The sequence below is a fragment of the Hippocampus zosterae genome, chromosome 18 (assembly GCF_025434085.1).
Source record: "Hippocampus zosterae strain Florida chromosome 18, ASM2543408v3, whole genome shotgun sequence".
Lineage (NCBI taxonomy): Eukaryota > Metazoa > Chordata > Actinopteri > Syngnathiformes > Syngnathidae > Hippocampus > Hippocampus zosterae.
Window position 1 is genome coordinate 1,347,501 of NC_067468.1, and position 16,061 is coordinate 1,363,561.

General features: G+C 49.2%; 12 non-coding genes and 8 pseudogenes across 12 annotated transcripts in view; all 20 read left to right on the top strand.

The window, feature by feature from the left end:
* LOC127591713 (5S ribosomal RNA) overlaps positions 1 to 102 on the top strand; it is a 119-nt gene extending 17 nt beyond the window's left edge. Inside the window, exon 1 of the ribosomal RNA XR_007959946.1 lies at positions 1 to 102. This exon is cut by the window's left edge and continues 17 nt beyond it. This is a non-coding gene — a ribosomal RNA (5S ribosomal RNA).
* Positions 103 to 580: 478 nt separating this feature from the next.
* On the top strand, positions 581 to 689 carry LOC127591722 (uncharacterized; annotated as a pseudogene).
* A 480-nt stretch (positions 690 to 1,169) lies between these two features.
* Positions 1,170 to 1,286, top strand: LOC127591734 (uncharacterized; annotated as a pseudogene).
* A 1,216-nt stretch (positions 1,287 to 2,502) lies between these two features.
* LOC127591725 (5S ribosomal RNA) lies at positions 2,503 to 2,621 on the top strand. Its single transcript, XR_007959948.1, has one exon. It is a non-coding gene; the product is annotated as a 5S ribosomal RNA (ribosomal RNA).
* A 479-nt stretch (positions 2,622 to 3,100) lies between these two features.
* LOC127591712 (uncharacterized) lies at positions 3,101 to 3,209 on the top strand (annotated as a pseudogene).
* Positions 3,210 to 3,688: 479 nt separating this feature from the next.
* On the top strand, positions 3,689 to 3,807 carry LOC127591777 (5S ribosomal RNA). Its single transcript, XR_007959976.1, has one exon. It is a non-coding gene; the product is annotated as a 5S ribosomal RNA (ribosomal RNA).
* Positions 3,808 to 4,287: 480 nt separating this feature from the next.
* LOC127591735 (uncharacterized) lies at positions 4,288 to 4,404 on the top strand (annotated as a pseudogene).
* A 1,216-nt stretch (positions 4,405 to 5,620) lies between these two features.
* On the top strand, positions 5,621 to 5,729 carry LOC127591723 (uncharacterized; annotated as a pseudogene).
* A 480-nt stretch (positions 5,730 to 6,209) lies between these two features.
* On the top strand, positions 6,210 to 6,328 carry LOC127591793 (5S ribosomal RNA). The gene has a single exon (XR_007959992.1). It is a non-coding gene; the product is annotated as a 5S ribosomal RNA (ribosomal RNA).
* Positions 6,329 to 6,807: 479 nt separating this feature from the next.
* LOC127591737 (5S ribosomal RNA) lies at positions 6,808 to 6,926 on the top strand. Its single transcript, XR_007959949.1, has one exon. It is a non-coding gene; the product is annotated as a 5S ribosomal RNA (ribosomal RNA).
* Positions 6,927 to 7,406: 480 nt separating this feature from the next.
* On the top strand, positions 7,407 to 7,525 carry LOC127591794 (5S ribosomal RNA). The gene has a single exon (XR_007959993.1). It is a non-coding gene; the product is annotated as a 5S ribosomal RNA (ribosomal RNA).
* A 480-nt stretch (positions 7,526 to 8,005) lies between these two features.
* On the top strand, positions 8,006 to 8,124 carry LOC127591748 (5S ribosomal RNA). The gene has a single exon (XR_007959950.1). It is a non-coding gene; the product is annotated as a 5S ribosomal RNA (ribosomal RNA).
* Positions 8,125 to 8,604: 480 nt separating this feature from the next.
* On the top strand, positions 8,605 to 8,721 carry LOC127591736 (uncharacterized; annotated as a pseudogene).
* Positions 8,722 to 10,086: 1,365 nt separating this feature from the next.
* Positions 10,087 to 10,205, top strand: LOC127591796 (5S ribosomal RNA). Its single transcript, XR_007959995.1, has one exon. It is a non-coding gene; the product is annotated as a 5S ribosomal RNA (ribosomal RNA).
* Positions 10,206 to 10,685: 480 nt separating this feature from the next.
* On the top strand, positions 10,686 to 10,804 carry LOC127591795 (5S ribosomal RNA). The gene has a single exon (XR_007959994.1). It is a non-coding gene; the product is annotated as a 5S ribosomal RNA (ribosomal RNA).
* A 479-nt stretch (positions 10,805 to 11,283) lies between these two features.
* On the top strand, positions 11,284 to 11,402 carry LOC127591768 (5S ribosomal RNA). The gene has a single exon (XR_007959967.1). It is a non-coding gene; the product is annotated as a 5S ribosomal RNA (ribosomal RNA).
* A 479-nt stretch (positions 11,403 to 11,881) lies between these two features.
* LOC127591759 (5S ribosomal RNA) lies at positions 11,882 to 12,000 on the top strand. The gene has a single exon (XR_007959958.1). It is a non-coding gene; the product is annotated as a 5S ribosomal RNA (ribosomal RNA).
* Positions 12,001 to 12,480: 480 nt separating this feature from the next.
* Positions 12,481 to 12,597, top strand: LOC127591738 (uncharacterized; annotated as a pseudogene).
* Positions 12,598 to 13,961: 1,364 nt separating this feature from the next.
* On the top strand, positions 13,962 to 14,080 carry LOC127591803 (5S ribosomal RNA). Its single transcript, XR_007960001.1, has one exon. It is a non-coding gene; the product is annotated as a 5S ribosomal RNA (ribosomal RNA).
* Positions 14,081 to 14,560: 480 nt separating this feature from the next.
* Positions 14,561 to 14,669, top strand: LOC127591714 (uncharacterized; annotated as a pseudogene).
* Positions 14,670 to 16,061: the final 1,392 nt, after the last annotated feature.

The following is a 16,061-nucleotide window of genomic DNA, read 5'->3' on the forward strand; positions in this document are numbered from 1 at the left end:
CCTGAGAACGCCCGATCTCGTCCGATCTCGGAAGCTAAGCAGGGTCGGGCCTGGTTAGTACTTGGATGGGAGACCGCCTGGGAATACCAGGTGCTGTAAGCTTTTGCACCCACCTCCAATTCACAACACGATTCACTGCTCTTTCCAAAAATTTTGGCATTCATTCGTCATTCAACTTTCACTTATCCTGTGGTTTGAAATCGTTTCCTTCACGTTGATTTGACAGATCAACGTCTCTTTGGAATAAAATTAATGTCCAACAGAGGGAGCCGTCTGCACGGGGATCGGTCATGATAGCACTTGGACATGAAACAGCTTGGGATTTCCGCCTGCTGGATGCCTTTGCACCTCCACTGGAAAAGCCCACTTTTGCAACAAACATCAAATACCGCATCTGCGTGCTCGCAGAGGACCGTATGCGAGCCTGACAGGCTGCGCACTCCAACCACCACGGGAGCGGGCCCCTCCTTCGTGCTCTCGGGAGGTCATTAAATGAAAAAAAAAAATCACCCCACGACTCCACCCCCGACCCAGAACTGCCCTGTCTGCTATAAAGGGGACAATTTTCACGTTTTCCCTCGCTTACGGCCATACTACCCTGAGAACGCCCGATCTCGGAAGCTAAGCAGGGTCGGGCCTGGTTAGTACTTGGATGGCAGACCGCCTGGGAATACCAGGTGCTGTAAGCTTTTGCACCCACCTCCAATTCACAACACGATTCACTGCTCTTTCCAAAAATTTTGGCATTCATTCGTCATTCAACTTTCACTTATCCTGTGGTTTGAAATCGTTTCCTTCACGTTGATTTGACAGATCAACGTCTCTTTGGAATAAAATTAATGTCCAACAGAGGGAGCCGTCTGCACGGGGATCGGTCATGATAGCACTTGGACATGAAGCAGCTTGGGATTTCCGCCTGCTGGATGCTTTTGCACCTCCACTGGAAAAGCCAACTTTTGCAACAGACATCAAGTACAGCCTCTGCGTGCTCGCAGAGGACCGTATGCGAGCCTGACAGGCTGCGCGCTCAAACCACCACGGGAGCGGGCCCCTCCTTTGTGCACTCCGGAGGAGGTTTATTAAATGAAAAAAAAATCACCCCACTACTCCACCCCCGACCCGGAAGTGCCCTGTCTGCTATAAAGAGGACAATTTTCATTTTTTCCCTCGCTTACGGCCATACTACCCTGAGAACGCCCGATCTCGTCCGATCTCGGAAGCTAAGCAGGGTCGGGCCTGGTTAGTACTTGGATGGGAGACCGCCTGGGAATACAGTGCACTCCGCTTAATAGAACACCGGTTAATAGAGTAATCCGCTTAATAGAGCAAAAGGCTCTGGAACCGATTTGCCTAATGCAATTTCCTATAAAGATACTCCGCTTAGTAGAACAGATCTCCGCTTAATAGAACAGGCCGTAAGCAATGAACATTGTAAACTAGTGCTTTTCGAAGTGTAGCTATCGCGATACTGTACCACTATCGCGAGAAAACGCGGTAGTTCTAGCCGTATACAGGAACAGGTAGCACGCGTCACTCCACACATAGACACACGCACGTCACAATGGCTTCAACTTCATTCAAGAGACGAGGGCTATCACCTGCGGATAAGAAGGACATACTCAGACGATACGATGCATTGCCGGATTCACAGAAGGTACGTCCGCGGTTTCCAGGACTTCCCTCTTATCCAGCGCATTGAGAGGGAAGTCAACCGCAATATTACGGACTCCTGTTTCCAGACAAAAGTAACGAAATTTTTCTCGTGATTTGAGATGTTTGACTGAAGTTGATTAAAGTTGTTGTTTTGTTGTTTGATTAAAGATATGGACGTCCACAGTCGAAATATCTCTTCTAACTCGTCAGCAGGGGTTTTTCAGCGTGCATAACTTGGTCGTCGACGTGTCTGAAGGTGTACCTAATAAAGTGTCTCCGGCTAATAGAAACCCCGCTTAGTAGAACAGAAGCGCTTCGGCCCAATGGTGTTCTATTAAGCGGAGTGCACTGTACCAGGTGCTGTAAGCTTTTGCACCCACCTCCAATTCTCAACACGATTCACTGCTCTTTCCAAAAATTTTGGCTTTCATTCGTCATTCAACTTTCACTTATCCTGTGGTTTGAAATCGTTTCCTTCACGTTGATTTGACAGATCAACGTCTCTTTGGAATAAAATTAATGTCCAACAGAGGGAGCCGTCTGCACGGGGATCGGTCATGATATCACTTGGACATGAAACAGCTTGGGATTTCCGCCTGCTGGATGCCTTTGCACCTCCACTGGAAAAGCCCACTTTTGCAACAAACATCAAATACCGCATCTGCGTGCTCGCAGAGGACCGTATGCGAGCCTGACAGGCTGCGCGCTCAAACCACCACGGGAGGGGCCCCTCCTTCGTGCTCTCGGGAGGAGGTCATTAAATGAAAAAAAAAAATCACCCCACTACTCCATCCCCGACCCGCAAGTGCCCTGTCTGCTATAAAGGGGACAATTTTCAAGTTTTCCCTCGCTTACGGCCATACTACCCTGAGAACGCCCGATCTCGTCCGATCTCGGAAGCTAAGCAGGGTCGGGCCTGGTTAGTACTTGGATGGGAGACCGCCTGGGAATACCAGGTGCTGTAAGCTTTTGCACACACCTCCAATTCACAACACGATTCACTGCTCTTTCCAAAAATTTTGGCATTCATTCGTCATTCAACTTTCACTTATCCTGTGGTTTGAAATCGTTTCCTTCACGTTGATTTGACAGATCAACGTCTCTTTGGAATAAAATTAATGTCCAACAGAGGGAGCCGTCTGCACGGGGATCGGTCATGATAGCACTTGGACATGAAGCAGCTTGGGATTTCCGCCTGCTGGATGCCTTTGCACCTCCACTGGAAAAGCCCACTTTTGCAACAAACATCAAATACCGCATCTGCGTGCTCGCAGAGGACCGTATGCGAGCCTGACAGGCTGCGCGCTCCAACCACCACGGGAGCGGGCCCCTCCTTCGTGCTCTCGGGAGGAGGTCATTAAATGAAAAAAAAATCACCCCACTACTCCATCCCCGACCCGCAAGTGCCTTGTCTGCTATAAAGGGGACAATTTTCACGTTTTCCCTCGCTTACGGCCATACTACCCTGAGAACGCCCGATCTCGGAAGCTAAGCAGGGTCGGGCCTGGTTAGTACTTGGATGGGAGACCGCCTGGGAATACCAGGTGCTGTAAGCTTTTGCACCCACCTCCAATTCACAACACGATTCACTGCTCTTTCCAAAAATTTTGGCATTCATTCGTCATTCAACTTTCACTTATCCTGTGGTTTGAAATCGTTTCCTTCACGTTGATTTGACAGATCAACGTCTCTTTGGAATAAAATTAATGTCCAACAGAGGGAGCCGTCTGCACGGGGATCGGTCATGATAGCACTTGGACATGAAACAGCTTGGGATTTCCGCCTGCTGGATGCCTTTGCACCTCCACTGGAAAAGCCCACTTTTGCAACAAACATCAAATACCGCATCTGCGTGCTCGCAGAGGACCGTATGCGAGCCTGACAGGCTGCGCGCTCCAACCACCAAGGGAGCGGGCCCCTCCCGCGTGCTCTCGGGAGGAGGTCATTAAATGAAAAAAAAATCACCCCACTACCCCATCCCCGACCCGCAAGTGCCCTGTCTGCTATAAAGGGGACAATTTTCACGTTTTCCCTCGCTTACGGCCATACTACCCTGAGAACGCCCGATCTCGTCCGATCTTGGAAGCTAAGCAGGGTCGGGCCTGGTTAGTACTTGGATGGGAGACCGCCTGGGAATACCAGGTGCTGTAAGCTTTTGCACCCACCTCCAATTCTCAACACGATTCACTGCTCTTTCCAAAAATTTTGGCTTTCATTAGTCATTCAACTTTCACTTATCCTGTGGTTTGAAATCGTTTCCTTCACGTTGATTTGACAGATCAACGTCTCTTTGGAATAAAATTAATGTCCAACAGAGGGAGCCGTCTGCACGTGGATCGGTAATGATAGCACTTGGACATGAAGCAGCTTGGGATTTCCGCCTGCTGGATGCTTTTGCACCTCCACTGGAAAAGTCAACTTTTGCAACAGACATCAAGTACAGCCTCTGCGTGCTCGCAGAGGACCGTATGCGAGCCTGACAGGCTGCGCGCTCAAACCACCACGGGAGCGGGCCCCTCCTTTGTGCACTCCGGAGGAGGTTTATTAAATGAAAAAAAAATCACCCCACTACTCCACCCCCGACCCGGAAGTGCCCTGTCTGCTATGAAGAGGACAATTTTCATTTTTTCCCTCGCTTACGGCCATACTACCCTGAGAACGCCCGATCTCGTCCGATCTCGGAAGCTAAGCAGGGTCGGGCCTGGTTAGTACTTGGATGGGAGACCGCCTGGGAATACAGTGCACTCCGCTTAATAGAACACCGGTTAATAGAGTAATCCGCTTAATAGAGCAAAAGGCTCTGGAACCGATTTGCCTAATGCAATTTCCTATAAAGATACTCCGCTTAGTAGAACAGATCTCCGCTTAATAGAACAGGCCGTAAGCAATGAACATTGTAAACTAGTGCTTTTCGAAGTGTAGCTATCGCGATACTGTACCACTATCGCGAGAAAACGCGGTAGTTCTAGCCGTATACAGGAACAGGTAGCACGCGTCACTCCACACATAGACACACGCACGTCACAATGGCTTCAACTTCATTCAAGAGACGAGGGCTATCACCTGCGGATAAGAAGGACATACTCAGACGATACGATGCATTGCCGGATTCACAGAAGGTACGTCCGCGGTTTCCAGGACTTCCCTCTTATCCAGCGCATTGAGAGGGAAGTCAACCGCAATATTACGGACTCCTGTTTCCAGACAAAAGTAACGAAATTTTTCTCGTGATTTGAGATGTTTGACTGAAGTTGATTAAAGTTGTTGTTTTGTTGTTTGATTAAAGATATGGACGTCCACAGTCGAAATATCTCTTCTAACTCGTCAGCAGGGGTTTTTCAGCGTGCATAACTTGGTCATCGACGTGTCTGAAGGTGTACCTAATAAAGTGTCTCCGGCTAATAGAAACCCCGCTTAGTAGAACAGAAGCGCTTCGGCCCAATGGTGTTCTATTAAGCGGAGTGCACTGTACCAGGTGCTGTAAGCTTTTGCACCCACCTCCAATTCTCAACACGATTCACTGCTCTTTCCAAAAATTTTGGCTTTCATTCGTCATTCAACTTTCACTTATCCTGTGGTTTGAAATCGTTTCCTTCACGTTGATTTGACAGATCAACGTCTCTTTGGAATAAAATTAATGTCCAACAGAGGGAGCCGTCTGCACGGGGATCGGTCATGATATCACTTGGACATGAAACAGCTTGGGATTTCCGCCTGCTGGATGCCTTTGCACCTCCACTGGAAAAGCCCACTTTTGCAACAAACATCAAATACCGCATCTGCGTGCTCGCAGAGGACCGTATGCGAGCCTGACAGGCTGCGCGCTCAAACCACCACGGGAGGGGCCCCTCCTTCGTGCTCTCGGGAGGAGGTCATTAAATGAAAAAAAAAAATCACCCCACGACTCCACCCCCGACCCAGAACTGCCCTGTCTGCTATAAAGGGGACAATTTTCACGTTTTCCCTCGCTTACGGCCATACTACCCTGAGAACGCCCGATCTCGGAAGCTAAGCAGGGTCGGGCCTGGTTAGTACTTGGATGGCAGACCGCCTGGGAATACCAGGTGCTGTAAGCTTTTGCACCCACCTCCAATTCACAACACGATTCACTGCTCTTTCCAAAAATTTTGGCATTCATTCGTCATTCAACTTTCACTTATCCTGTGGTTTGAAATCGTTTCCTTCACGTTGATTTGACAGATCAACGTCTCTTTGGAATAAAATTAATGTCCAACAGAGGGAGCCGTCTGCACGGGGATCGGTCATGATAGCACTTGGACATGAAACAGCTTGGGATTTCCGCCTGCTGGATGCCTTTGCACCGCCACTGGAAAAGCCAACTTTTGCAACAGACATCAAGTACAGCCTCTGCGTGCTCGCAGAGGACCGTATGCGAGCCTGACAGGCTGCGCGCTCAAACCACCACGGGAGCGGGCCCCTCCTTTGTGCACTCCGGAGGAGGTTTATTAAATGAAAAAAAAATCACCCCACTACTCCACCCCCGACCCGGAAGTGCCCTGTCTGCTATAAAGAGGACAATTTTCATTTTTTCCCTCCCTTACGGCCATACTACCCTGAGAACGCCCGATCTCGTCCGATCTCGGAAGCTAAGCAGGGTCGGTCCTGGTTAGTACTTGGATGGGAGACCGCCTGGGAATACCAGGTGCTGTAAGCTTTTGCACCCACCTCCAATTCACAACACGATTCACTGCTCTTTCCAAAAATGTTGGCATTCATTCGTCATTCAACTTTCACTTATCCTGTGGTTTGAAATCGTTTCCTTCACGTTGATTTGACAGATCAACGTCTCTTTGGAATAAAATTAATGTCCAACAGAGGGAGCCGTCTGCACGGGGATCGGTCATGATAGCACTTGGACATGAAACAGCTTGGGATTTCCGCCTGCTGGATGCCTTTGCACCTCCACTGGAAAAGCCCACTTTTGCAACAAACATCAAATACCGCATCTGCGTGCTCGCAGAGGACCGTATGCGAGCCTGACAGGCTGCGCGCTCCAACCACCAAGGGAGCGGGCCCCTCCTTCGTGCTCTCGGGAGGAGGTCATTAAATGAAAAAAAAATCACCCCACGACCCCATCCCCGACCCGCAAGTGCCCTGTCTGCTATAAAGGGGACAATTTTCACGTTCTCCCTCGCTTACGGCCATACTACCCTGAGAACGCCCGATCTCGTCCGATCTCGGAAGCTAAGCAGGGTCGGGCCTGGTTAGTACTTGGATGGGAGACCGCCTGGGAATACCAGGTGCTGTAAGCTTTTGCACCCACCTCCAATTCTCAACACGATTCACTGCTCTTTCCAAAAATTTTGGCTTTCATTAGTCATTCAACTTTCACTTATCCTGTGGTTTGAAATCGTTTCCTTCACGTTGATTTGACAGATCAACGTCTCTTTGGAATAAAATTAATGTCCAACAGAGGGAGCCGTCTGCACGTGGATCGGTAATGATAGCACTTGGACATGAAACAGCTTGGGATTTCCGCCTGCTGGATGCCTTTGCACCTCCACTGGAAAAGCCCACTTTTGCAACAAACATCAAATACCGCATCTGCGTGCTCGCAGAGGACCGTATGCGAGCCTGACAGGCTGCGCGCTCAAACCACCACGGGAGCGGGCCCCTCCTTTGTGCACTCCGGAGGAGGTTTATTAAATGAAAAAAAAATCACCCCACTACTCCACCCCCGACCCGGAAGTGCCCTGTCTGCTATAAAGAGGACAATTTTCATTTTTTCCCTCCCTTACGGCCATACTACCCTGAGAACGCCCGATCTCGTCCGATCTCGGAAGCTAAGCAGGGTCGGTCCTGGTTAGTACTTGGATGGGAGACCGCCTGGGAATACCAGGTGCTGTAAGCTTTTGCACCCACCTCCAATTCACAACACGATTCACTGCTCTTTCCAAAAATTTTGGCATTCATTCGTCATTCAACTTTCACTTATCCTGTGGTTTGAAATCGTTTCCTTCACGTTGATTTGACAGATCAACGTCTCTTTGGAATAAAATTAATGTCCAACAGAGGGAGCCGTCTGCACGGGGATCGGTCATGATAGCACTTGGACATGAAACAGCTTGGGATTTCCGCCTGCTGGATGCCTTTGCACCTCCACTGGAAAAGCCCACTTTTGCAACAAACATCAAATACCGCATCTGCGTGCTCGCAGAGGAACGTATGCGAGCCTGACAGGCTGCGCGCTCCAACCACCACGGGAGCGGGCCCCTCCTTCGTGCTCTCGGGAGGAGGTCATTAAATGAAAAAAAAAATCACCCCACTACCCCATCCCCGACCCGCAAGTGCCCTGTCTGCTATAAAGGGGACAATTTTCACGTTTTCCCTCGCTTACGGCCATACTACCCTGAGAACGCCCGATCTCGTCCGATCTCGGAAGCTAAGCAGGGTCGGGCCTGGTTAGTACTTGGATGGGAGACCGCCTGGGAATACCAGGTGCTGTAAGCTTTTGCACCCACCTCCAATTCTCAACACGATTCACTGCTCTTTCCAAAAATTTTGGCTTTCATTAGTCATTCAACTTTCACTTATCCTGTGGTTTGAAATTGTTTCCTTCACGTTGATTTGACAGATCAACGTCTCTTTGGAATAAAATTAATGTCCAAAAGAGGGAGCCGTCTGCACGTGGATCGGTAATGATAGCACTTGGACATGAAGCAGCTTGGGATTTCCGCCTGCTGGATTCTTTTGCACCTCCACTGGAAAAGCCAACTTTTGCAACAGACATCAAGTACAGCCTCTGCGTGCTCGCAGAGGACCGTATGCGAGCCTGACAGGCTGCGCGCTCAAACCACCACGGGAGCGGGCCTCTCCTTTGTGCACTCCGGAGGACGTTTATTAAATGAAAAAAAAATCACCCCACTACTCCACCCCCGACCCGGAAGTGCCCTGTCTGCTATAAAGAGGACAATTTTCATTTTTTCCCTCGCTTACGGCCATACTACCCTGAGAACGCCCGATCTCGTCCGATCTCGGAAGCTAAGCAGGGTCGGGCCTGGTTAGTACTTGGATGGGAGACCGCCTGGGAATACAGTGCACTCCGCTTAATAGAACACCGGTTAATAGAGTAATCCGCTTAATAGAGCAAAAGGCTCTGGAACCGATTTGCCTAATGCAATTTCCTATAAAGATACTCCGCTTAGTAGAACAGGTCTCCGCTTAATAGAACAGGCCGTAAGCAATGAACATTGTAAACTAGTGCTTTTCGAAGTCTAGCTATCGCGATACTGTACCACTATCGCGAGAAAACGCGGTAGTTCTAGCCGTATACAGTAACAGGTAGCACGCGTCACTCCACACATAGACACACGCACGTCACAATGGCTTCAACTTCATTCAAGAGACGAGAGAGAGACGAAGTGTAGCTATCGCGATACTGTACCACTATCGCGAGAAAACGCGGTAGTTCTAGCCGTATACAGTAACAGGTAGCACGCGTCACTCCACACATAGACACACGCACGTCACAATGGCTTCAACTTCATTCAAGAGACGAGGGCTATCACCTGCGGATAAGAAGGACATACTCAGACGATACGATGCATTGCCGGATTCACAGAAGGTACGCCCGCGGTTTCCAGGACTTCCCTCTTATCCAGCGCATTGAGAGGGAAGTCAACCGCAAAATTACGGACTCCTGTTTCCAGACAAAAGTAACGAAATTTTTCTCGTGATTTGAGATGTTTGACTGAAGTTGATTAAAGTTGTTGTTTTGTTGTTTGATTAAAGATATGGACGTCCACAGTCGAAATATCTCTTCTAACTCGTCAGCAGGGGTTTTTCTGCGTGCATAACTTGGTCGTCGACGTGTCTGAAGGTGTACCTAATAAAGTGTCTCCGGCTAATAGAAACCCCGCTTAGTAGAACAGAAGCGCTTCGGCCCAATGGTGTTCTATTAAGCGGAGTGCACTGTACCAGGTGCTGTAAGCTTTTGCACCCACCTCCAATTCTCAACACGATTCACTGCTCTTTCCAAAAATTTTGGCTTTCATTCGTCATTCAACTTTCACTTATCCTGTGGTTTGAAATTGTTTCCTTCACGTTGATTTGACAGATCAACGTCTCTTTGGAATAAAATTAATGTCCAACAGAGGGAGCCGTCTGCACGCGGATCGGTCATGATAGCACTTGGACATGAAGCAGCTTGGGATTTCCGCCTGCTGGATGCCTTTGCAACTCCACTGGAAAAGCCCACTTTTGCAATCAAACATCAAATACCGCGTCTGCGTGCTCGCAGAGGACCGTATGCGAGCCTGACAGGCTGCGCGCTCAAACCACCACGGGAGCGGGCCCCTCCTTCGTGCTCTCGGGAGGAGGTCATTAAATGAAAAAAAAAATCACCCCACTACTCCATCCCCGACCCGCAAGTGCCCTGTCTGCTATAAAGGGGACAATTTTCACGTTTCCATCGCTTACGGCCATACTACCCTGAGAACGCCCGATCTCGTCCGATCTCGGAAGCTAAGCAGGGTCGGACCTGGTTAGCACTTGGATGGGAGACCGCCTGGGAATACCAGGTGCTGTAAGCTTTTGCACCCACCTCCAATTCACAACACGATTCACTGCTCTTTCCAAAAATTTTGGCATTCATTCGTCATTCAACTTTCACTTATCCTGTGGTTTGAAATCGTTTCCTTCACGTTGATTTGACAGATCAACGTCTCTTTGGAATAAAATTAATGTCCAACAGAGGGAGCCGTCTGCACGGGGATCGGTCATGATAGCACTTGGACATGAAACAGCTTGGGATTTCCGCCTGCTGGATGCCTTTGCACCGCCACTGGAAAAGCCAACTTTTGCAACAGACATCAAGTACAGCCTCTGCGTGCTCGCAGAGGACCGTATGCGAGCCTGACAGGCTGCGCGCTCAAACCACCACGGGAGCGGGCCCCTCCTTTGTGCACTCCGGAGGAGGTTTATTAAATGAAAAAAAAATCACCCCACTACTCCACCCCCGACCCGGAAGTGCCCTGTCTGCTATAAAGAGGACAATTTTCATTTTTTCCCTCCCTTACGGCCATACTACCCTGAGAACGCCCGATCTCGTCCGATCTCGGAAGCTAAGCAGGGTCGGTCCTGGTTAGTACTTGGATGGGAGACCGCCTGGGAATACCAGGTGCTGTAAGCTTTTGCACCCACCTCCAATTCACAACACGATTCACTGCTCTTTCCAAAAATGTTGGCATTCATTCGTCATTCAACTTTCACTTATCCTGTGGTTTGAAATCGTTTCCTTCACGTTGATTTGACAGATCAACGTCTCTTTGGAATAAAATTAATGTCCAACAGAGGGAGCCGTCTGCACGGGGATCGGTCATGATAGCACTTGGACATGAAACAGCTTGGGATTTCCGCCTGCTGGATGCCTTTGCACCTCCACTGGAAAAGCCCACTTTTGCAACAAACATCAAATACCGCATCTGCGTGCTCGCAGAGGACCGTATGCGAGCCTGACAGGCTGCGCGCTCCAACCACCAAGGGAGCGGGCCCCTCCTTCGTGCTCTCGGGAGGAGGTCATTAAATGAAAAAAAAATCACCCCACGACCCCATCCCCGACCCGCAAGTGCCCTGTCTGCTATAAAGGGGACAATTTTCACGTTTTCCCTCGCTTACGGCCATACTACCCTGTGAACGCCCGATCTCGTCCGATCTCGGAAGCTAAGCAGGGTCGGGCCTGGTTAGTACTTGGATGGGAGACCGCCTGGGAATACCAGGTGCTGTAAGCTTTTGCACCCACCTCCAATTCTCAACACGATTCACTGCTCTTTCCAAAAATTTTGGCTTTCATTAGTCATTCAACTTTCACTTATCCTGTGGTTTGAAATCGTTTCCTTCACGTTGATTTGACAGATCAACGTCTCTTTGGAATAAAATTAATGTCCAACAGAGGGAGCCGTCTGCACGTGGATCGGTAATGATAGCACTTGGACATGAAACAGCTTGGGATTTCCGCCTGCTGGATGCCTTTGCACCTCCACTGGAAAAGCCCACTTTTGCAACAAACATCAAATACCGCATCTGCGTGCTCGCAGAGGACCGTATGCGAGCCTGACAGGCTGCGCGCTCCAACCACCACGGGAGCGGGCCCCTCCTTCGTGCTCTCGGGAGGAGGTCATTAAATGAAAAAAAAATCACCCCACTACCCCATCCCCGACCCGCAAGTGCCCTGTCTGCTATAAAGGGGACAATTTTCACGTTTTCCCTCGCTTACGGCCATACTACCCTGAGAACGCCCGATCTCGTCCGATCTCGGAAGCTAAGCAGGGTCGGGCCTGGTTAGTACTTGGATGGGAGACCGCCTGGGAATACCAGGTGCTGTAAGCTTTTGCACCCACCTCCAATTCTCAACACGATTCACTGCTCTTTCCAAAAATTTTGGCTTTCATTAGTCATTCAACTTTCACTTATCCTGTGGTTTGAAATTGTTTCCTTCACGTTGATTTGACAGATCAACGTCTCTTTGGAATAAAATTAATGTCCAACAGAGGGAGCCGTCTGCACGTGGATCGGTAATGATAGCACTTGGACATGAAGCAGCTTGGGATTTCCGCCTGCTGGATTCTTTTGCACCTCCACTGGAAAAGCCAACTTTTGCAACAGACATCAAGTACAGCCTCTGCGTGCTCGCAGAGGACCGTATGCGAGCCTGACAGGCTGCGCGCTCAAACCACCACGGGAGCGGGCCTCTCCTTTGTGCACTCCGGAGGACGTTTATTAAATGAAAAAAAAATCACCCCACTACTCCACCCCCGACCCGGAAGTGCCCTGTCTGCTATAAAGAGGACAATTTTCATTTTTTCCCTCGCTTACGGCCATACTACCCTGAGAACGCCCGATCTCGTCCGATCTCGGAAGCTAAGCAGGGTCGGGCCTGGTTAGTACTTGGATGGGAGACCGCCTGGGAATACAGTGCACTCCGCTTAATAGAACACCGGTTAATAGAGTAATCCGCTTAATAGAGAAAAAGGCTCTGGAACCGATTTGCCTAATGCAATTTCCTATAAAGATACTCCGCTTAGTAGAACAGGTCTCCGCTTAATAGAACAGGCCGTAAGCAATGAACATTGTAAACTAGTGCTTTTCGAAGTCTAGCTATCGCGATACTGTACCACTATCGCGAGAAAACGCGGTAGTTCTAGCCGTATACAGTAACAGGTAGCACGCGTCACTCCACACATAGACACACGCACGTCACAATGGCTTCAACTTCATTCAAGAGACGAGAGAGAGACGAAGTGTAGCTATCGCGATACTGTACCACTATCGCGAGAAAACGCGGTAGTTCTAGCCGTATACAGTAACAGGTAGCACGCGTCACTCCACACATAGACACACGCACGTCACAATGGCTTCAACTTCATTCAAGAGACGAGGGCTATCACCTGCGGATAAGAAGGACATACTCAGACGATACGATGCATTGCCGGATTCACAGAAGGTACGCCCGCGGTTTCCAGGACTTCCCTCTTATCCAGCGCATTGAGAGGGAAGTCAACCGCAAAATTACGGACTCCTGTTTCCAGACAAAAGTAACGAAATTTTTCTCGTGATTTGAGATGTTTGACTGAAGTTGATTAAAGTTGTTGTTTTGTTGTTTGATTAAAGATATGGACGTCCACAGTCGAAATATCTCTTCTAACTCGTCAGCAGGGGTTTTTCTGCGTGCATAACTTGGTCGTCGACGTGTCTGAAGGTGTACCTAATAAAGTGTCTCCGGCTAATAGAAACCCCGCTTCGTAGAACAGAAGCGCTTCGGCCCAATGGTGTTCTATTAAGCGGAGTGCACTGTACCAGGTGCTGTAAGCTTTTGCACCCACCTCCAATTCTCAACACGATTCACTGCTCTTTCCAAAAATTTTGGCTTTCATTCGTCATTCAACTTTCACTTATCCTGTGGTTTGAAATTGTTTCCTTCACGTTGATTTGACAGATCAACGTCTCTTTGGAATAAAATTAATGTCCAACAGAGGGAGCCGTCTGCACGCGGATCGGTCATGATAGCACTTGGACATGAAGCAGCTTGGGATTTCCGCCTGCTGGATGCCTTTGCAACTCCAATGGAAAAGCCCACTTTTGCAACAAACATCAAATACCGCGTCTGCGTGCTCGCAGAGGACCGTATGCGAGCCTGACAGGCTGCGCGCTCAAACCACCACGGGAGCGGGCCCCTCCTTCGTGCTCTCGGGAGGAGGTCATTAAATGAAAAAAAAAATCACCCCACTACTCCATCCCCGACCCGCAAGTGCCCTGTCTGCTATAAAGGGGACAATTTTCACGTTTCCATCGCTTACGGCCATACTACTTTGAGAACGCCCGATCTCGTCCGATCTCGGAAGCTAAGCAGGGTCGGACCTGGTTAGCACTTGGATGGGAGACCGCCTGGGAATACCTGGTGCTGTAAGCTTTTGCACCCACCTCCAATTCACAACACGATTCACTGCTCTTTCCAAAAATTTTGGCATTCATTCGTCATTCAAGTTTCACTTATCCTGTGGTTTGAAATCGTTTCCTTCACGTTGATTTGACAGATCAACGTCTCTTTGGAATAAAATTAATGTCCAACAGAGGGAGCCGTCTGCACGCGGATCGGTCATGATAGCACTTGGACATGAAGCAGCTTGGGATTTCCGCCTGCTGGATGCCTTTGCAACTCCACTGGAAAAGCCCACTTTTGCAACAAACATCAAATACCGCGTCTGCGTGCTCGCAGAGGACCGTATGCGAGCCTGACAGGCTGCGCGCTCAAACCACCACGGGAGCGGGCCCCTCCTTCGTGCTCTCGGGAGGAGGTCATTAAATGAAAAAAAAAATCACCCCACTACTCCACCCCCGACCCGGAAGTGCCCGGTCTGCTATAAAGGGGACAATCTTCACATTTTCCCTCGCTTACGGCCATACTACCCTGAGAACGCCCGATCTCGGAAGCTAAGCAGGGTCGGGCCTGGTTAGTACTTGGATGGGAGACCGCCTGGGAATACCAGGTGCTGTAAGCTTTTGCACCCACCTCCAATTCTCAACACGATTCACTGCTCTTTCCAAAAGTTTTGGCATTCATTCGTCATTCAACTTTCACTTATCCTGTGGTTTGAAATCGTTTCCTTCACATTGATTTGTGTTGAGGAATGGGAGCTGTCAATTTGCTCTTGGCCCTTCCTTGGTTACAGATTCTTTTATCTCTCTATAATGTGGAAGAAGACCCAACACCACGTTGTCTTTTCTTCAGTTTATCGCAACGCAACACAAATCGATTCGGGCTCCTGTGAGTCTCAGATTTGATCAAGAAGCCCCGAGCAACTTCAGTCACACGTACAGATAGGCATGGTATGTTAATTATGTTAATTAGCGGCGGGCAGTCCTTCCCCTTATGTAAAAATCTGAAACAAAGAAAGTCAAGCAAAGTTCGATCTTGGCATTTTGACAAAGTACAGAGAATATCTGCTGGTCCACAAATCTTGAGATTAGGTTTCCTCTTCGAAGGCACTTCACAGCCTTCAGGGACTTTTACGATGTGGGGGACGCAGAAGACGGCCAGGGGGCTGTTAATCACTCAAGGGCAATTAGGGCCCCAACTTCACCCTCCACTCTTTGTTTTAAGTACAAGCAGATGTTCAGGACAGAGACTAGTGTCAATAGTTCTCATAGCAAGATGAAATTCATCAACAATGTTCTACTACTACTTCTGGCGGAATAATTCCTTAACAAATCCCTCTCTTGATCACAATAAATATTGTGATCACAAAACTTCGGTGTCAAACTCCGTCGTCAAAGCGGGACAACCAACCCCATCTTGTGCAAAGCATCATCAAATAAACTACAGCCGGAAATAACAGTCTCAGTGAAGCCTGCCACCAGTGCCCACATTAGTAGAGAAATAGAGACCAAAATAACCAGTATAATCAGGAAGATATGTTATTAGTTCTGGGCCCCCTGAGAACTTTGTCTTGGTTTCACGTCCAGTCGTCCTTCCAAAGGTCACTTTTGAAGTTGGAGACGCTTCTTGGGGCTGACACATTCCTTCCCGGTAGACAGCATGATGGGTCCTTTGTGTCACTCTGCGTGGTCCCATTCATCTCGGCTGGTGCCACTTCCGCTGTAGGACCCCCAGATACACATGCTCGGGATACGTCTGTGGTTTCATGGGGTGTTCACCCTGGAGTCTCGTCCGCTCCTGAAAATAGGAGACGAGAACACTCAATGACTCCTTGTCTGCTTCATGGGGAATCGTTTGTTGAAGAGCCCCCGGTCCATGGATTGCCATGGAGCGGGGAACTCCTGGTCACGTCCCATCTTAAAAGGTGTGAGACCCGTGGTGGACTTAACGGTGGACCTCATGGTGAAAGCGCAAGTGGTAGCGTCTCATCCCAATCCGATTTCTCTGAGGTCAT